Source organism: Catharus ustulatus, chromosome 11 (genome assembly GCF_009819885.2).
Source record: "Catharus ustulatus isolate bCatUst1 chromosome 11, bCatUst1.pri.v2, whole genome shotgun sequence".
In the NCBI taxonomy this organism is placed as follows: Eukaryota; Metazoa; Chordata; class Aves; order Passeriformes; family Turdidae; genus Catharus; species Catharus ustulatus.
In genome coordinates, this window is record NC_046231.1 from 15,497,321 (window position 1) to 15,519,127 (window position 21,807).

Sequence of the window (21,807 nt, forward strand, 5' to 3'; positions counted from 1 at the left end):
CCCCCGTGAGCACGAGCCAGAGATGGGGACATCGAACCAGGTAAGGATCGGTTTCTATTTAGTAACTGGTTTTGGTGGCTTTAATATCACAGCTGCAGCGTTCCTTCAGACGCTGTGTCCTGCGAGAGCAGTTCAGCTCCTGAGCTGGGCAGGGAACACTACAGAGCCTTTAGGAAATGCATCCAAATAAGAGACTACTCTGCTTTTGCTGTAGTTTTCCTTCCTGTTTTCACCTGGGCTGGAAGGACGGGCATGGCCTGTATTTATCACATGAAAGTGATGTTCCTAAATTTCTCCAGAAGTTCTGATTAATATTATTACTCATTTTCTGGCAGAAAACACGCTCATTTTACCTTTCCCACGTTGTTTTCTGGTGCTGCCCTGGTTTTGGGGGTTGGGGGCTTTGTTCCCCCCTACTCTTTTTTCGCTGTAGCATTTCTTCCCATTATCATGCTAAAGAAAGCTCCTGGGGCCGCACCCAGCTCGTAATGGCCCATTACAAAGGTAATGGTCCAGGGATGAAGGTAATGGTCCAGGGACAAAGGAGGTGGCCAGGGAGTTTGGGAGAACAAGTGTAGATCCAGTCAAGTTTCAGCCATGCCACATCACCTTGTCTCTTCTTAAGCCAGGCCTACCCTGCCAGGACAGTGCCAGCCTCTGAGTGCAGCTGCAGGATGTGCCCTGAGGCTCCGGGCATTCTTGGGAGATGGTGAGTGGTGAAATTATCAGGGTTTGGCTTGTATGCTACTGAGAGAATGCACTGATGCCTGGTTTTCATGCCTGGTTTTCTTTATTGTAGCTGACTAAGAGACAACAGCCCAGTGATGGCAGGAGTTTCCCAGAGAGTGGAACAGCTCTTCTCACCTGATGTGGATTCTAATACCTCGATCTCTGACAGATAAGTGCAGGGGTTCAACCCACAGTGGGGATGGGAATGAGTCTCTGGGTCTGGAATTGTCAGGGGGGATTTTGGGAGTGCCGGGGATTGGTGGGGATCTCTGTGGGGTGATTGCTGGGCAGGCGGGGTCTCTGTGAGGGCCCCTCTGAGACCCCTCCTCAAATTCCCCATTGTCTCTCCCCAGCACCTGTGGGACGCTGCACTCGGTGGATCAGGTGAGTGGGGGGTCCCAGGGGGGTCAGTGGGGGGTTTCAGACCCCTCTGACCCCCCCCTTGTTCTCTCCCCAGTACCTGAACATCAAACTGATGGACATCAGCGTCATGGACCCCAAGAATACCCGCACATGGTGCGGGGTGGGGGGCTCAGGGGGGTTTGGAGGTTCTCAGAGGGTTTCAGTGAGTTTTTGGGGGCTGTTTGGGGGTCTCATTGAGTTTTTGGGGGCCCTTTGGGGGTCTCAGTGGGATTTTGGGGGTCTCACGGGGTTTTTTTGGAGGCTGTTCTGTGATCTCAATGGGTTTTTTTGGGCCTCACCGAATTTTGGGGCCCCTTCAGAGGTCTCATTGAGTTTTTTGGGGGCCCCTTGGGGGGTCTCAGTGGGATTTTGGGGGGAATTCGGGGTCTCAGTGTGTTTTTGGGGGTCTCACCTGGTTTGTTAGCGGTCTCACTGGGTTTTTTGGGGGTTGTTCAGGGGTCCCACCGGGATTTTGGGGATCCCAGTGGGTTTTGTGGGTCTCATTGAGTTTTTGGGGGCTGCCTGGGGGTCTCAGTGTGGTTTTGGGTATCCCAGCAGATTTTTAGGGGTCTCAGCAGATTTTTGGGGGGGGCCTCACCTGGATTTTTGGGGTCTCACCAGGTTTTTGAAGGCTGCTTGGGGTCTCAGTGAGTTTTTGGGGCCTTTCTGGGGTCTCAGAGGTTTTTGGGCTCTCACCGAATTTCAGGGCCTGCTCGGGGGTCTCATTGAGTTTTTGGGGGCCCTTTGGGGGTCTCAGTGGGATTTTGGGGGTCTCAGGGGGGTTTTTTGGGGGCTGTTCTGTGATCTCAATGGGTTTTTTTGGGCCTCACCGAATTTTGGGGCCCCTTCAGAGGTCTCATTTAGTTTTTTGGGGGCCCCTTGGGGGGTCTCAGTGGGATTTTGGGGGGAATTCGGGGTCTCAGTGTGTTTTTGGGGGTCTCACCTGGTTTGTTAGCGGTCTCACAGGGTTTTTTGGGGGTTGTTCAGGGGTCCCACCGGGATTTTGGGGATCCCAGTGGGTTTTGTGGGTCTCATTGAGTTTTTGGGGGCTGCCTGGGGGTCTCAGTGTGGTTTTGGGTATCCCAGCAGATTTTTAGGGGTCTCAGCAGATTTTTTTGGGGGGGTCTCACCCGGATTTTTGGGGTCTCACTGGGTTTTTTGGGGCCTCACTGAATTTTGGGGCCCCTTCAGGGGTCTCATTGAGTTTTTGGGGTCTCATTGAGCTTTTTGGGGCACCCTTGGGGGGAGTCTCCCCCTGCCCAGCTGTCGGTCAAGAACCGCTTCATCCGCGGCTCCGTGGTTCGCTACGTGCAGCTCCCAGTTGACCCCTCCCCAAATTCCAGGAGCCCTCTCCCCAAATTGGGATTCCCCCCCCCCCCAAAGCCCCTCCCCACCCTGAGGGCCCGCTGGGCGCCGTGGCTGCAGCCCTGGGCGATGGTCTGGGGGTCAGCCATGCTCAGGAATCCCTTGAGGTGCCCCCCGCCCCCCACGGGCACTGTGGACACCGTGAAGTCCTGGGGAGGGGGGTGTGGGGGGGGTCAGGACCCCCAAAAGCCCCCCTGGAACTGCTGCAGACCCTGAGGAACCCCTCCCCCCCAAAAAAAAAAACAAAAAACCACCCAAAAAACTCCCTTACAAAGCCCCCCAGAAATTTTCCCCAAAGCCCCCCCAGAATTCTCCCAAATTTCCACACAAAGTGCCCCACATTTTTCCCCCCAAACCCCTCCCAAAGTGCCCCCAAATTCTTCCCCCAAAGCCCCTCCAAATTCCCCCAAACCCCCCAGGGCTCTGAACCCCAAAATTTCTTGGAGGTCTGAACCCCACCCAGAGCTCCCTCAAAGCCCCCTAAAACTCTCCAAATTCCCCAAGATTTCCCCACAAAGCCCCCCAAATGCCCCCAAGATCCCCTGAAATTTCCCCCAAACCCCCCAGAGCTTTGAACCCCAAAATTTCTTGGGGGTCTGAACCACCCACAGTCCCCCCAAACCACCCCCAAAGCCTCCCCAAATTGCCCCCACATTCCCCCCAAAATTCTCCAAAGCCCCCTGAATTTCCCCCAAGATCCCCCCAAACCCTCTGCAGGTCTGAATCCCCAAATTTCCTCCGAAATTGCCTCCAAACCCCACCCAGAACCCCCCCAACCCCCCAGGGGATCTGAGCCCCTCCAAATTCCCCCAGGGATCTCACCCGGAAGGCTTCAGCCACTGCCTCAGTCCCTCGCCCCTCGCAGGTTGGTCCAGGGCGAGATTCCCACAAAAAATTCCCAGCCAGGGGAGGGCAGGGGGCAGTTGGGACCCCCTGGAGGATCAGGGGGGGTTCCCGGGGTCCCAGACTCACCGGTGAACAGAACGTCGTCCGTCACCAGCAGCGCCCGGAGCTGGAGCTGCTCCAGCACCTCCTGGAGACCCCCGAGCTCAGGGGGGCCGAGGGGTCACGGGGGGGACATGGAGGGGGGGACATGGGGGGGGTCACGGAGGGGGACAGCGGGCGCGACCCCCCAGAACACACAGAGACCCCATAACACACAGAGATCCTCCAGTGCCGTCCCCCCGCTGATCCCACCCTCCCAAGCCCCCCCCCAATTCCCCCCCCGGGGTGAGGCAGCGCCCGCACCAGGGTGTGCATGAAGTGCCCGAAGCTCGGACAAGGCCGGGACCCTCGCCAAAAATGGGGACTTCTCCCAAAAAATGGGATCTTCCGAAAACGGGAACCCTCTGCACAAGGAGCCCCCCCTCGGCCAGCCGGGCAGTTTTGGGATAAAACGCGGCGGTTTTGGGGCTGCCCTAGGAGGGTCTCACTGGGATAGGAGAAGGAGGAGAAGCGGGAGGGGGGGGGAAAAAAGAAGAAAGGGCGGAGCCTTCGACCTCGGCGCCGTGGGGGAAGGACTGGAGGGTGGGACAGCGCCTCTGATTAACGTGAGCTCGTTAGCGATAATTACTGGCGTGCGGTGGCCCCATGGACACCTCCCTCGTGCACAAAACTGCACAAAATTTGAATGGGGACGACCCAAGAACCCCCCCGAAAATCCATCCAGCGCCAAAACCTACGGCCCCCTACCCATAATGCATTGCGGCGGCCCCGCCTACCCATAATGCATTGCGGCGGCCCCCTACCCATAATGCATTGCGGCCCCCGCCTACCCATAATGCATTGCGGCCCCGCCTACCCATAATGCATTGCGGTGCCCCCCCTACCCATAATGCATTGCGGCCCCCGCCTACCCATAATGCATTGCGGCCCCGCCTACCCATGATGCATTGCGGCGGCCCCCTACCCATGATGCATTGCGGCGGCCCCCTACCCATGATGCATTGCGGCGGCCCCCTACCCATGATGCATTGCGGCGGCCCCCTACCCATGATGCATTGCGGCGGCCCCCTACCCATGATGCATTGCGGCGGCCCCCTACCCATGATGCATTGCGGCGGCCCCCTACCCATGATGCATTGCGGCGGCCGCCTACCCATAATGCATTGCGGCCCCGCCTACCCATAATGCATTGCGGCGGCCCCCTACCCATAATGCATTGCGGCCCCCGCCTACCCATAATGCATTGCGGCCCCGCCTACCCATAATGCATTGCGGCGGCCCCCTACCCATAATGCATTGCGGCCCCCGCCTACCCATAATGCATTGCGGTGGCCCCCTACCCATAATGCATTGCGGCCCCGCCTACCCATAATGCATTGCGGCGGCCCCCTACCCATAATGCATTGCGGCCCCCGCCTACCCATAATGCATTGCGGCCCCCGCCTACCCATAATGCATTGCGGTGCCCCCCTACCCATAATGCATTGCGGTGCCCCCCCCTACCCATAATGCATTGCGGCCCCGCCTACCCATGATGCATTGCGGCGGCCCCCTACCCATGATGCATTGCGGCGGCCCCCTACCCATAATGCATTGCGGCCCCCGCCTACCCATAATGCATTGCGGCCCCGCCTACCCATAATGCATTGCGGTGCCCCCCTACCCATAATGCATTGCGGTGCCCCCCTACCCATAATGCATTGCGGCCCCGCCTACCCATGATGCATTGCGGCGGCCCCCTACCCATGATGCATTGCGGCGGCCCCCTACCCATGATGCATTGCGGCGGCCCCCTACCCATGATGCATTGCGGCGGCCCCCTACCCATGATGCATTGCGGCGGCCCCCTACCCATAATGCATTGCGGCCCCGCCTACCCATAATGCATTGCGGCGGCCCCCTACCCATAATGCATTGCGGCCCCCGCCTACCCATAATGCATTGCGGCTCCGCCTACCCATAATGCATTGCGGCGGCCCCCTACCCATAATGCATTGCGGCCCCGCCTACCCATAATGCATTGCGGCGGCCCCCACCCACAATGCATTGCGGCCCCGCCTACCCATAATGCATTGCGGCCCCCGCCTACCCATAATGCATTGCGGCGGCCCCGCCTACCCATAATGCATTGCGGCCCCCGCCTACCCATAATGCATTGCGGCCCCCGCCTACCCATAATGCATTGCGGCCCCGCCTACCCATAATGCATTGCGGCCCCGCCCCTACCCATATTGCATTATATTTAATAATTTTTATAATTTTGAAATCAAGGGGCTTTCAGGCAAAGATATGGGAATTAGGAATAACAGTTCTCTTCTAGGGAAATTAAAATAGAAATACAGTACTACAAAGAAACAAACCCCAAACCCTGACACAGTCAGAGTACAACCTGACACCCCATCAGGCAGGGTGTTGGCAGCAGTTCCATCCCATGGTGGCTGCATCCTCCTGCAGTGACAGATGTGGCTCAGCTGGAGCAGTGCTCCTGTACAAGGTGCAGTTTCCCTCCGGAGCTCCAGTGGTGATGTGGAGAAATCCGGTTTTCCTCTGGAGTCCAGTGGAGAAAGGGGCTCCCTTAGTGTCCCAAAACCTCTGTTTTTATCTTGGTAAGAAATGTTGGGCTCTTCCCCCTGGCTGGAGCAACTCCCAATGGGATGCAGTAATTTTATCAGTCCCACAGTGGGACTCAATGGCCATGAGCAGAAAATGACTGGCTGGAGGAAGGATGGGTTGTGAAAAGATAAAGAACAATGCCCTGCCTGGTTTCAATGGATGGCCCACTAGCAGATTATCTGCCGTGGAGATAAGGATCACTGCCCCCACCCTCAACAGATGGTGACAGAACAGATACCTTTTATCACACTCTGTATTGTAACGTGCAGATTATAATCAGGTGCGGCTCATGTATGGACAAAGAATGAAAAGTTGCTGGAAGTGCGGCTTATACTCAGTGTAGCTTATAATCATGAAATTACTGTACATCAAATGCCAAGGTTTAATTACAATGCCTCTAAGTCAAATTTCAAGGCAGCCAAACTTTCAGAGCCATGCAAGAGACAGACAGACATACCCACAGCAACTTCATACTTCAAAAAATATGAAGATGGTTAATGTTACTGATTTCCCAGCACCAGTATTTCCTCTTTCAAACACAGAACATGTTAACTGGAGCATTCAGTGCCTGGCTAACATCTCCAGGCTGGGGCATTCCATCTGGACCACAGCTGCAAGAGTGAGTCTGCATTCCTGCAAGAGGAAGAGTTAAACCAGGCTTCAATAAAAAGCCCCTGAGAAAACACACACCTATCCTACTGCATGGGCATCCTTCCCATGGGCAAGGTAAAGGTGCGTTAAGACACAAATTGCATGTGGGCTGGTTTTTACAGCACAACTGAAACCTTCCTGTGAGCAGCTGGATTCCTGGCCACCCTTGAATCCAGAAATGCAGGCAACACTTGCTGTTTGCTGTGAGCCATGCCATGTTTCTATAGCAGTATCCCATTTTATTTTTCCATATGTAGAATTTAGAGACCATGACCATGCAGTTGGTGTAGTAAATCAACTAACTAAAGATGGTAAGTATTTATTTGGCCCTTTGCAGACAAGAGGGTTTATCAGGCTTAGCTCCAAAAACATGTCTGAAGTCATGGGCAGCAAGAGAAAGCCTCCAAAAACACTGACTTTAGATTGTGGCAAAATTCGGTGCTGGAAAATATTCTGGAAATGATCTGCCAACTGTAGATATTTCCCAGAAGGAGAAAAGTGCAGCCTCCACACCTGGCTGATGTACACTTGAGCCGTGACGCACATCCAGCGCTGCTGCTGTGGAGCTGAAGGTGTGTGAGCCTGTAATTCAAACAGCCCCAGTGCCACTTTCCCTTTTAAAGCTGTGGCAGTCAGGGAGAACCGGAATGGTTGGTCAGAGTGACAAACATCTGCTAGATGAGAGGTACCAGCACTCGCTGCCTTGTCTCTGACTCTGCCAGAATACCGAAGTTTCATCTTTGTTTCAATGCTTTCAGCAGTGAAGGATGAAGCAATCAAAAAAGCATCTTCTGATTATACTGTAATCTTGCAGTTCTCTTAGATGCTGTGTCTGTGTCACAAACTTACAATTGATTTACACTGCCTTAAAAATTAACAGTCAGGATTTAAAAGACAGTGGAATGTTTTTGTATTGCAATATTTACTTATTTCCTCAGAGCCCAAGGTCCGAAGGCCCATTTCATCAGGGGAAAAAATATTTAATATTTTTTTTTTAACTTGAAAATTGTTTAGAATTAGACATCATCATCATGTTAAAAAAATAAATTTTAGACCTACTGAAAAAACCCAAAACCTATGACTTCTAAGACAGCTTCATGGCTTTTAGGGACCGTGGCATTATTTTCTAAAAGATATTGTCAAATCTGTGATTTAGCTCATAAAATCTTTGTTGCTTAGGGATAATAACACATCCTGGGGTTAATGGATTCTGTAACCTCCTGAGTTTTGGTTATTTCTAAGAAGCAGGCACTGGCAGCTGGCTGGAGAGCACTTTATTAGCCAGCATCCCCGGAGAGCAGACACTAGGACACTTGATATCTTTTTGGCTTAGAGGATATGGCAAGGACACAAAGCTCCTCACAGCACCTTGGAAAATGAGAGAACAGCAATGACACAGCTGAAAACGTGCTGTGCATCCCACTGACCAGGGCTGCCTTGGAGCAGGGATTCTGCCATCCCTGCCTGCCCTGTCCCACTGCCACCACAGCTGGGGAGCAGGACAGCTCTGACCTGCACCCTGACCTGCTGCAAGTGTCAATAACTTCTGGTTTTAATATAAAATAATACTATAACATCTACATGAAGCACTAATAAATTTGAATTCATTTTACACATTTTAAAAAATCTAATGATGTTTGAAAACAAAGGTTGGATTCTTGACTAATATGAAACTTCTTGAAAATCATAATCAACTTTTTTAACATCAGATCTTACATAAATTCTCTCTCTCTCAATCAGATCAAACCCCATTCCTTTAAGGCATTGCAGATCCTGTTTCCCTTCTTGGTCAATACCAATTGTTGCTGCCTTTGGAAACCCACATTCGAACTTCTGGGCATTCAACATTTAACTTTTTAATATTTTTTTTCAAGAGTATAATTAGCGATATATATCCTAAATAAATATCTAATGAAAATAATGCATGTCTATACATATATAGGTGATTAGTATTAACAGGTATTAAGAGGGTTTTACTGGCTAAAGTATACAGGTATAATGAATTCATCTACCCCTAAAGAGGATAAAAAGTGTTCATTTGAAAATGAAATATTTCAAAATCTGGCAAAATTAATTTCTGATAAAGTGTCATTTCACTTTTTCTATCAGAACTGTTCTGTCTCAGCAGCTTCTGAAAGACTTCAGCTCTGGTCAAGGAATCTGTAGTTGGACATACACATTTTTGTTTAGCTGCTGACTCCTTGTCATTTGTTAGTGATATCAAGATGTCCTCCACAACATCAATGACAATCCTAAATGTGAGATACACCAGGGCTTTGAATTTTTTTTTTGGTGAAAGTCTTGTCTTGCTTTCGTCAAACATGTATTTTGTACTGAACCTGACTTGTTAAATTCTGTCATGCCAGAGATCTGTCAAATTAGACTTGTGCCAGTGTTCTAGTTTGAAAACTGATTTACAGTTCTTAACAAACCCAAATCATGTCTGACAGTCTGGTTTCAAATTAAGCAGCAGCACACTTTTTGAAAGAGGTGAAAGACACCTTGCCTGAAAGACATTGGTCTCAGTAAAATTGCCACTCTCCAAATCACAGTAATTCTGCACTTGAAGCAGGAGTGAAAATGCCAATAAAAAAATGAGCCAGATGAAATGATGTGTCGTTTACAGGAGAAGCAGGCAATAAAAATCATATTTCCCTCTTGGTTCAATTCCATTCCTTCAGCACAGTTTGGATATAATCTAATATAAATGTACCCTTTCCACAGCAGCTGTTCTTATAGAGAGACTTACCTCATCTTGGTTTTTAGTATCCGTTTGCAGGTCAAGCACCATGAGAAGCTTTAAAATATGACATTAAAAAAGACAACAAATAAAAATATTTCAGATATAAAAAAGTTCACAGACCAAATGAGACCAGGGTACTAAGAGTATATTGCAAAGCTATATGGGTCTATGCTGTGTAATGAGGTAATTTTGGAATAGAGAGTATGACAAACAGCCCTTAAGGAAACAAGGCTGAGACAGCTTTGGTCTGTGCTCTTATTCCTCAGCCTTCTTCTCCTGGAGAGAGAATGGATGAGGAGATGCCCTGTGGTGATGGCAAACATGTGCAACTTGTTATTTTAAGAAGAAAAGCTTTCATTAAAAGAGCAGAGTGTCAGCAAACACATCCACTCGGGACTTTTAGTTCACAAATTCTTGTTTATTTAGCACAATGTTGCTTTCCAGGAGTCTTACCAACCTGAACCTTGCCTGCACACAGCAGCTGTAACCTGTTAATTATCATGAACTACACCTGTGTTGCTATCCAAGCATGAGGACTCTTACACAAGACTGAAGATACTACTAACAGCTCAGTATTGTGATAAAAGCAGGTAAATATGTGAAATAGTATTTTATAGTTTTACAGAAACAGAAACTAGAGGTGTTGGGCCCTTAGGCTTTAAACACAGGCTTTCCAGGAATTCACAGTCATTCCCCTGACACACCTCTGGATCAGACAGGAATTGCCTGGGCAGTTTTGGGAATCTTCTTTAGAGAGCTTGCCCATGCTCAGAGTCCTGGGCTCGTACACAGGCCACCTTCTGCCCGGGGTCATGGAGCCAGGGAAGAGTGGCAATGAATCACAGAATAATTTGGAGGTCACTGGGCTGGCCATCCTATCCAAAGCAGGGCAAACTTTGAAGGAAGCGCCAGTGTGAGCCAAGAGGTGACTTTAGCCTGAGCTCAGCTTTGTGTAATGCAGGATTAGCTGGAACTGGTTCCTGTCTGGAGGCCTCGGGCATGGCTGGGGCAGGCGTGGCATTGTCTGCACCTCACTGTGTTATCACTGTTATCTCCTGTGGGTTCTCACTGAAAGGTTTCACAATTTCCTGCTCCCTGGCACAAGGTGCCTGTTCTAAGGTGTAAGAGTCTAATGCCATGAATGCCATGTTAAACTACTAATGGGAAAATTGACTTTAGCAGCCATTGATCCTGGAACAAACAAACAAACAAAATAAAAGATGCAATTAAAAGGTTAAACGCCAAGGAACTGCAAGGAAGCAAACAAGGTGAGATACTGAAAATTTGGCATGATTAGAAGAGTGATGAACACCAGCTAGTTTTTCCAGCAGAAACATGGGCACAGGAGAATCTCTCAGATAAGGTAAAATGACACTGAAATCAGACTACAACACTTGGAAGGGGTGGGCAGGGTCCTCTGCTGAATGTCCCCTGCAGAGTAAAGTAAGACACTGAGCTACAGCTAAGGAAAAAGTCAGGTGAATTGCAGACAGAAAATATCCACCATACCCTCATTTTAAGGTTGATAGTTCAAGAAAGAAACAAATAGAAAAAGTTGCTCCTCACAACCCTCAGAAAAGAGAGTTTCAGACATTTTTCCTATCACAATTTACTCTAGAGTGTTCTGAGGCTTTATGTTGGGGCAAGGAAAATAACACCAGGCTGCAAGGCCAAGATGCACTTTGACTGTTGAGGTAAACATGGGCTCAGGTGGATGCTGTATGAAAAACACTGATGTCAAACAAGGTCCTCTCATGTCTTGTGTGATATCCTGAGGGACTACGCATGGCTGGGCACGGCAGCCAGCAGCACCTGGCTCAGCTGTCCTACATGGAAGCTCTGCTTTGTTGGCATTATCATTCCCTGGGCATGCACAGCCTGAAAGGCAGGCAGCAGCAAAGGGAGTCAGATGAATGCAAGCTGGGAAAACACAGGTATAATGAGAATCTCAGCTTTGAATCCTCTCTGCATGTTAGTGCACAGAAGCACAGATCAATCCTCATGTCTTGACAGCAGCAGTAGTACAAGGCACCCTGGCAGATGCATCCCCCAGATGAACAAGACTTGTTAATTGGAAATCTACAGCTGTCCACAGCAAAATTTCAGTGCTAATTATTTATGTCTTCACATCTGGGTGTAAATGCTGGAAGAGTCAAGACAAAGGTGCAAGGACTTTATCCAGGCCACCTATAAATTACTCCTCCCAGTGATTAGTGTTTTGTGTTGCAGTGGGGATAGCAGGTGATGGAGGCTTATCCAGGGAAGCTGCTGCATTAAAAGTAGACATTCTATCCCTGGAAGTGTTCAAAGCCAGGTTGGATGGGAGTCTGAGCAAGCTGGTCTAGAGGATGGTGTCCCTGTCCATAACAGGACAATGGAACTAGAATGTCTTTAAAGTCCCTTTTAAAAAACCATTCCAAGATTCTACAATTCTCTGAAGTCAGTGTTTGGCAGCCCCACAGACCATGCAGCCTGAATGCCATCCTAGAAGCTTTCAAAGCTAGTCTCTGAGCAGAATCCTAGCTATTAATACTCTTCCTCAAATATCACGGAGTTTAACAACCTGAAGGGTGTGCAAAGAGCACTGTGCAACAAGCAGAGATGGCAGAGCTGTGCACAGTCCCTGTACACTTTAAATAGAATGGAAAAGGTTCAGATATGGAAAAAAGCAATGAGTGAATCACAAGACAGAAATCCCTCTAAAGTCAACATGAATGTTGCAGCCCATTAATTTCAGCAGGAGGTTTGGGGATTAAATTGGTTGTTGAGTCTGGGCCCAAGTCCACTTAAAATAATACGAATTATTGGGAGGGCACAACTTGCTCTGAAGGTCACCAGGGCTCTGAAGTGCAGCAGCAAAAGACCCCCTGCTCCTCCTGAGCAGCAGCTTTGCTCCTGAATTCCCATGTAGGGAATGCAGACCCCTGAGTGGGTCAGGACCTGTGGATGGGGAGCTTTGCACAGGAATATGACGTGACTGATGTGGGCAGAACGAAACCAGGGAGGAAAAAACACACAGATATGAGATGGTTCTTCCTGCACAAGTGTTTTGAAGAGGGACATGACTCCTAAATAGTACTGGAATTTTCACTCCAGCTCTGTAAAAAGGTCTGTTTCTTATTCTCAGCCCAGATTCTGTGTGTTCCTCTCTTCCTGGCTCTGTCACCACAAGCCACTGCATGAAGCTGGCTGTGAATGCAGAGTGTGAGCTCCAGCCAGCACAGGCTGTCATTGCCCAGCTCACACACAGCCATTCACAGCCTCCTTCCTTAGGATCCACGGGATGCATGAGATGCTGCTGAATCAGATACCACACTTGGATCCCCAAACCACCAAAGAGTTACACTGCCAGGAGACAACAGCCCGAAAATAAGCCAGGAAAGAGCTGGAAATGAAATACTCTCCAGGTAGCAGATTAAGTTCCAGGCTGGTTTTAAAAAAATACCGCAAAATACTCTTATCCAAAAAAGCCTTTCTACTGAAAAGGACAGATACTTCTTCAAGCCTCATAAAAACTGATGAAAGAGCCTACACAAAATAATGATTTCTACAAGACACCCTACACAGATACTCCAGGAAATCCACTGGTTTTGGTATTGGCGTTTTGTGTGAAGTTGTTTCAGTAACACCACCATGAAGGGCAATGAATGGAATTTGACAGCATTTAGAAGGGAACAGAATTCACGTGCTTGCATCCTCTGACCTCCTTTGTTCTACAGTGCAAGGTGAACTCTGTAAAAATCACATCAGAGCAGCTGTTCAACAAAAACCTTGCAGATTGACCTTACTGCTAATTTCAGATGTATTCTGTAAGAAAGAAACAGTCTATTTCCAGAAAAAAGCCAAATAAAACGGACTAGAACATCACCTCTAGCAATGACATGAAGTAGAATATGCTTAAAGAAAATAAACCAGCACTACTTACTTACATCTGTTAGTTTGGCTGATTCATGTATATTTGGTAAAATGCACTGAAAGGAAAAGTAGAGAGGAATTAAGGTACACACAGTTTTGGTTGGAAGGCCCTGCAAACTGACTCATTATTTTGTGTCTGCTCTGGTGAGAAAACAGAGCTGCAGCCCCTGGTGCATGTAAGTCCATATATTCTGATGAGATGCTGGCACTGGCCAAGAGAGGATGAGGATGGCTGTAAAGCCTTCTCCACTGAAGCCTCCTGTGCAGGCAGGACAGGCCAAGGGCAGCAGGACAAAGTCCTCCAGTTTTCTCTATATGAGACAAAAAGGCACAAAAAAGTTCTGTTGGGATGGCTTAACAGCCAAGAGCATCCACAGCAAATCCCCCAGTGTGAGCTGCTTGCAGGGGAAGCTATTTTAAGTGCTTCAATACAGCAATGGCTTTATTACAACCATATCATACTTACACAGGCATAAAAAATACAATTTATGGCCCCCACTAATTTTTGAAAAAATAATCTTTTGCTATTTTCAGCTGCCCACACTGTTGGCAGAAAAAGGGTTCTGGAGAAATTCTGCCAGAGATCCCGCACAAAGCCAGTGACAGCTTCTGGGAGAGTGCCACAGGAAGCATGGAAAAGAATTATTTGTATTAATGCAGCCACAAAGCTTTTTTTCCTGTGGATCCCAAAGTAGCTTGAAAAATTGCAGTCTTTCACAGAGAGGAGAAAACAGAGATTATCTAAGAGACCATAACGAGACAGGCAGCACCCCTGATGCTGCCCCCCTTTCCTTTCTCTGCACTGAGTAGGCACTGGAAGCATCATCTGTGGGGCAGATGAGGATGAGGATGGGTAGAGTCATGGTAAAGGGGGCAAGTCCTGCAGGACACCAGCATTAAGGTGTTGCAGAGGTCTGGAGAACTCAGCAATGCAGGTCAGCCATAACTTTCCTCAAATGTCAGAGGCTAAGGACTACATCCACCAGCTCTTGTTAAATGTGACATTGGATCCAGGGGTTTAACATTAAACAAAACCCCAACACCTGTCAGAAAAAAAAAAAAAAACCCCAACAAAAAACCAAAACCAACAACCAAAACCCCAGTGTGAGATCAAAGAGGAATATCTGCAAAGAAAACAAGACAAGACTTCAAAGCCCTTCATTGATTCTGTCACACTAAAGTCACCATGTCCTGAGGCATCACTCTGCATCTCTGACTATTTTGTGTTTAGATACCACAGCCACCACAGTGTCTTCAAGTGTAATTAACTGACACTGAAATTGCTTATACTGCTGCCTTCCCATGGAGGTCTCGGAGGCTGGCACACATCCCAGCACATTACTCACTCTAACACAAGATGTCAACATCTCAGAGCAAGGACTCCTCTCTCTGTCAGTGTTTCAGAGCCCTCACTGTGCACGTTGCCTGCACTGGACCATGCTCAGTCTTGCCTGTGATGAGCTGCTAGACCAGAGGGCTTCATCTGGGCTGGGTCACTGCCAGGAGGTGAAAGCTCCACATGCTTCATATCATGTCTGTGAAATCACTGGACCCTACAAGAGCCCTTTAAAAGGTTAATCATTGACAAATAGTAACTTTCATTCCAATATCCTTAAAAAGGGAGAGGGACTAGGAAAGGATGAGTAGCAAAATACCACTGGTAATGTCTGAAATTGTCACTATTTCACAGCAAAATTGCATCCTTATCGGACACAAGGAGAGGAGTGTCAGCTCTGGTGATGGCTGCATTTCTAGCAGTGCATATACATCTGTAGGACGTGTGTTTACTCCTTCAGGGCCCAGTAGAGTTAAGAAAATAGTTCTTCATTCTCAGAAATAGCTCCCCACGTTTTGCCAAGCAGCAGAAGATACATGCCTGTGTGACAGGGCAGTGTTTGACACACAGCTGTAATGTCAGCATCCCAGGGAGCAGCTGCCAACCTTGGTATGAATCTTTTGGCTCAACACAAGAATTGTTATCATCCAGGGGGAGTCTCTGAAGTGGACAGGGATAAGTGCAGTCTCATTTTTCTCACTACTTCCAGGAGCCTTTTAATGATATAGCTGTGTTTGTCCTGTGAATTTCTTTGAAAATTCAAGTAGTAGCAAAGTAGCTGAAAGTAGTATGAGTCTGGGAAGAAAGAAGAGAAATACCACTGTTTTTTTTTTTTAATGAAAGATCTAGTGTAAAACTGTTCTGCTCTGACATTCACCTTGTTCTGTGGAGCTCTGGGTGCTGTATCAGTGCATAGTACAGCACATCAAACCTGGTCAGGGTTTCATTAGCTGTAGCTGGGAAATAGATGGGAGTCACCACGTTGTTGAAACTCATGTAATCCTAAGCAGAGCCTTGGGCTTTGTGAAGACCATTCCCAGCCCTGAGAATGGGGCAGGTACATCCTCTTGTGCCTGCACAGAACTGTGATCAGCACATCACTGAATCCCTACCATAACCTCACCTCACATAAAAAGAAGAATAGGGACTTTAATCTTTCCTTCAGGACTAATACTGTGGCAGTAAACAGGATGGTGCCAAGCTCAGGACGGCAACATTGATGGGATAACAGTGGATGACAAGGAGAAATTATCTAAACTGTAATGGCACAGGGTGATTGCTGGTTTGCTGAGGTCACTAAGACAATTCTTGGTATTAAAGGATGGGGCAGTGAAAGATTTGTTCTCCATCTTTGCATACCCCAAATGACCAAGCACTCATCAGGCTTACAGCCTTGTTCTAAGGACAAAGGTGACAGAGCCTCCTAAGCCCCAGTTGCACTTCAGGGCAGATAAAATCCACTTCATCCATCCCTTGGACTGAGTGCTGCCCTGCCCCAGCCAGCACAGAACCTGCACAGTGCAGGGGTACAGCACCCCAGAGCCTTGTGCTGGAAAGCTGGTGTGGTGTTTGTTCAGAGAAACTGAGCAGACACAGAGCTCTACTCTCACAAATGAGAGGACCCATCAAAGAGAGCTGCTAAGGTAAATACCTCCTCTTAGCAGGGCCTTATCTCTGCCCAGCAGATCAAAGAGCACTCCTGCACTGCTGCACAGTGTGCAGCCACCATCAGCAGGGCTCTGCAGAGCAGCCTGCCTGCCTGGATGGCTTGCAGGCCTGTGAGACATGCATCACACGTGGAACTCGTGATGATGAGTTTGGGGATTTTCAAAAAACAGATATCTAATGTTAGACTGCCCTTTGGGAACCTAAGCTAACACCCTGACCTTCAAAACACTGGAAGCTTCACAGCACCCAAGGTGTCCAAGCAAAGGGACTTTTCAAAGATGCAAATTCAGTTTTTCAGCCACTAAAAAGGGATCATTCAGAAATGTGTTTGAAAATGTTCTCAGGACCTGCATGTGCCCTGAAATACTCACTAGCCACCAACACTTGTGATTTTCTAAAAATGTTTTCCATTTGAACTTTTTTCTCTGTCCCCATTGGCTGGTGAAAGACACATACACACAAAACAGACCAGGCAGGAGGAGGTGGCAGAACTTCTTATACCCAAAGTGCTGTCAAACATACAACACCAAGCTTGAATTTTGCAGTCTTAGGTCACTTCCAAAATCAGTAATTTTCAACAAAGGTTGGATTTTAAGGAATAATGTTACATCTAAGAGATTATGAAAGGGATAGTTATTGCTTTGGTGGAAGAAGAAGTTACCCACTTGCTGGTCTGTCTCAGCAACTTGAGGTAGGATTTGTTATAAAAATCCTGCTCTGCTGACAGAGAAGAGGGCAACCACTGGAAAAGGATGGTTAGTTACCTTTCCCTTTCAGGTTCACTGGGTATGTGATCTGCTCTGACTGCCCTCTTTCATCCTTCCTGGGGCAATGGCTGGAATGTTCTGCTGCCAACAAAATGCATAAAAGGGATCAAATGAATCTGAGGCCACAAATGAGTTACATAACCAGGAATGGCTGATCCTGCACTACTCAGCTTCTCATGATGTCCAGGTGATGGTGTCAGCAGGAATATTGCACCCCCTTCTGCTTTTGCTTTCATCCCTGGGCAGTCTCTAGCAAGCTGGGTTAGGGATCCCTCTCCCCTGTATTCTGGGATTCATTCTGGGCCCTTCCACCAGCCCAGACCCAGATCACCCCAGTCTCTAACTGGTGTGCCTGCTTCCCCCAGCACTGCTGCCCCAATGTACCAATGGGGCACCATGAACAGCCAGGCCACTGCAAAGATTATCAGTTGTGTCTCTGTGTTTTGGCTCTGACTATGAACTCCTCCACTGCATCACTTCTCTTGTCTCCAAGGTTTCATCTGGGTCTCTGGTACAAATGACTTCAAATTGCCACACACAGACAACATGGGAAGCCTGAATCCAACACTGCCATTCTTGGGTTACTTTAAAAGCAGATCCTGTAATGAAAAATCTCTGCTTTGAGGTTATGTGCCCCACAAAATACCAGTAGTATAACCAGAAAACATTGTGTACTACATTAAAAAGATTCATATGTTCTAAGAAGAGGAGAGCAAAGGAGTTAAAAAGCAGAATAAAGAAGACTTTGACTAAAAAGAAGCTTGCAGTGTAGCATTCAAAACAAACCCCTCAGTATTAGCACAACACTGCTTTCAAATTTGTCAAAGGCAGAGAGGAACTGAAATAACTTTAGCCATTATTCCCCATACACTCATGGCAAAAAAAGGGCATGTTTTACACTGAATTAGTTACAAGATTGAGCTGGGCACATTGTACACACTCTTTACTTATATGATGCCGTGTCTGTCTTCCACAGAGGCTCTGCTGCGCTCAGCTCACACGACAGAGATGCAAAGGAACTTTCTCTGACTCACCAGAGCAGATGAACCCCATTAGCTTCAAGTCAAGAGCACAGAAAAATCAAAGTGCCTTTTTCAAGCAGAAGAGCCCTGCTAGAAAGAACAGCAGGAACAAACACAGCTCAGGAGAAAGCTGAGCCTGAAGACTGAGCAGGAATATTATTGAGTAAGAAAAGCCAACAGGGAGGTTTGAGGGAGGCAGGGGAAAGAATTTACCAATTAACTTGCCCTTACACTGTGGGGTTTGCCCACTTGTAGGCACTTGGATCCCAGTTCTCCTCCCTTCAAAAGCAATGTTAAAACCTCCCTCTGGGCACTGGTGCAGGGTCTGGCCCATACTTCAAATGCACAGGTCAATTAATCCTTCCAGTCTTGGTGAGGCAAGAGGTATCTCCATGGCTCAAAGACAGTCTCTGAGTGGAAACTGAGAGAGAGAACTCTGACTTTCCCCAAGTCACAAAGTACATCATTGGCAGAGCTGGGAGGGGTTCAGGAAACAGTAGGGTGCAAAATCTGAGTTTTGAGCTCAGCCCATGAATAAACAGATCACAGTTTTTAATGGCTGCTACCAACCACTCTGACAAAGGGCTCTGGGGTCAGCTGTGTTTGTGTCCTGGCTGCTCCTCTCACAGGCTCTGTGCATGGATTCACCTGCTCATGATGAGACACACAAAGGAGGTCAGCTGCTCTCCAACTATGAGAAAGGAGAGTCAAACGATTGCAGTGAAGCAGGAGCTCACACACCAAGTGACCACAGCTTCCTGAGTGCAGACAGTGCAAGAAACTCCCCTATGCTTGCTAATCTGGCTGCACATATCTCTGTTCATGCAGTCTGCCAGATGCATTCAAAACAGACACCTAAACCCATCCTCTTGTCTAAACAAGATACAGTGGCACTCAGTGCAGGTATGGTTTTATTTTGGACATATTGGGAACTAAACTGAGCCCAGCTGCCTGTGAACAGCTCACAGCTTCTGCCATGAGGGGCCTCCCAGAACTGGAGGGGTGGGAGCAGCTGGCCTCATCCTGGTTGGAATTTGTTCAGCAGGGAGATACAGGGACCCTAACGAGAAACAAGCTCTGCACTGGAGAGGACAAGCAGGACAAGCTGTCAGTGAGGACATCAGAAACACCCCTGGAAAGGAAACTTTTGGCAGCACGTGAGCCCAGTGGTGCCAGAAGAGCTGTCATCTGCCACAGGATTTAGAATAGGAAGTGGCTGTGGGAGGGTTTGTTTGAATTTTTTAATAGCAGCCAGTATAGATGGTTAAAACCAGGGAACACAACAGGAAAACCTGCTACCCTCACTCTAACACCCTTCTCTCTTCCCAGATATCACTGTATCATTTAGATTGTCCCATTAAATCCATGTTTGCCCTCAGCAGCCCTACACAACAGCCCATATAAAAACAGGAACACTGAGAAAGTGGCTTCACCCACTATCATTTATTATTCCATATCATTAGTCCATGGGGACACACAGACACAGAGAAGCTGTGGTATGTTCTCAGTCCATTCTGTAATAGCCCTCCCCAGACACAGAAACACAGCGGGGATGAGTAGCACAGACCCCAGGAGAAAAAAAATAAATCCCATTTGCTGCAACTTTTTGAAGCTCCCAGTGATTTAGTTGTTTCAGCAGATGGAGCCATTGCAGTATTCACCACGGATTGCAAACTAGGCCAGTCCAGCCTGCTCAAAGGGAAAAAAACCTTCTGTCTGCTCTGAGGACATTTTCAAAAGAATCCTTGGCTGTATCCAGGCAAGTGCATGTCACTTAGGCAACTACATGCTCTTTTAACAAATGGACTGGCTTGCCCTGAAATATCCTAGGACTGATTTTTAGATCTATAGGATCATTAGTAATTGCACATTAGTATCACAACTGAAGGTGATGATTTTAACGAGCATTTCAAAGCTGGTAGGTCTCCAAATCAAGCCTGCTCAGTAATTCTGGTATAAACCCCTCAGCCTTTGCCATGAGAAGCACCCAGCTCCCCTTACTGGTGCTAAAATTTGTTTTTTAAAGGCCTGATGTCACTACCATGAAATGGCATCTAGCTGCAATTGCTGAGTTGCTGTGCTGCAGGGATAGCCCTGGCTGATGGAGGGGGGCTTTCAGAATATCTACACATACACATATTGAGGAAAGTAATACAAATGAGAACACAACAATTAGAGTTTCCAGAAATACATTCACTTACAAATATGACTCTTTAAAGGTTGTAAGGAGATAACTGTGATCATAAACTTGGGCATGAAACAGCAAGCAATTCATGGTACAATTAGAATTTGAGATAAACGGATTAATAATCTCTTGCTCAAGCATCTAATTAAGAAGAAGAAGCTGAATTCATCAAAGGCTGCTGTTGACATTATACATTACTGAAGGGGAATGGGGATTTAAAATCCCCTGGGTATGAAAACTCATTACCATGTTCCCTGATGGAGGCATCACATATACAAAGGGCAAAGATTATGACACTTAATACAGACAGACAAAATGACAGAATTGACCCCAGCTTTGCATCCTGCACAAGATCTGCTCATAAGCTACAGATAACTCGGTGAGTCTTCCCCACATACCTCTAAATGCTTTGTCATTTTCAGGGTTACAGATAACACAGAAGCTCTTCTGCAGTGACAACCCCCCCAGCTCTGCCATGGTAAAGCAGGGTAACACTTCTAGCCCAAACCAAATCTCTCACCTGGAGCTGTGGCTTTCACTCCACAGCAGGGAATGTCTCACTGAAAGCAAGTTCAGAGGCTGTAAGACCAAACCACAAACCTAAGAAAGGCATGGATGCTTTGTTGTATCAATCTGGGACACTTGGGCTTTTATGGGTAACCTACCATAAACCAGGGGGAATTTGGTGAAATTGAGAACTCACAAAAAAGTTGGACAGAAAGTAAAGTCAGACATCCAAGGAATTTCTGCCACAAATTTCCATTGAAGGCTGGAGGTCCAGTTTCTAATCTACTTTTCCTTCCCAGACTCCAAAGCAAAAACTTCTCACTGCACTAACTCCTGTGGCAGTTTTGGATTGAAATGGCTATTGAAATTGAGGCCACAAATCCCTTCTCATTTGGGAATAAATCTAAATTTAGACCCTAGTCTTCAAATGAATGCTGATCCACCTCACTGCATTACTAATGTTCTTTACAAATACGATGTCCTAAAGGCATTTTGTTTCCCTTTGTGTATATGTGGCAGAGAATTGGATTAAAAGGATGGATTCTGCTAGAAATACCCATCATTTTACAGAGCAAACACAATTAATAACGAACCAATTCATCCATTAAAAAAAAAAATCTTTCTATAAAAACTGCAGGAAGCACAAAAAAAAAAAAAAAGCTGAAAAGAAGGAAATAAAAAATATGAAAAATTGTACTTTCCACTGGTGTGAAGACATGGCTGATGTGAGTGCCCAGAGGCTGGGCTGAACTTGCTGGCAGCAATGGCAAACTACAACTTCTTAGTGGATCATCCATCAGCTGCTGCAAGTCAGGAGTTGCATTTATAGAGCAGAAGCTCCTGAGTCCACGGGCTCAGCAGAGATTGTGTGGAATGGACACAGTGAAAAGATGAGATATTTCTGGCCAGCTGCTCAGCCATCCTCCTGGGGGCTCAGACCGCCCTTGTCAGCAACCTTC

General features: G+C 47.5%; 1 long non-coding RNA gene across 1 annotated transcript; it reads left to right on the forward strand.

Annotated features, from left to right (window-relative positions):
- Nucleotides 1–676: 676 nt before the first annotated feature.
- LOC117001578 lies at nucleotides 677–1,300 on the forward strand. Its single transcript, XR_004419066.1, has 3 exons — nucleotides 677–709; nucleotides 800–1,113; nucleotides 1,187–1,300. It is a non-coding gene; the product is annotated as an uncharacterized LOC117001578 (long non-coding RNA).
- The last annotated feature ends 20,507 nt before the right edge of the window (nucleotides 1,301–21,807 follow it).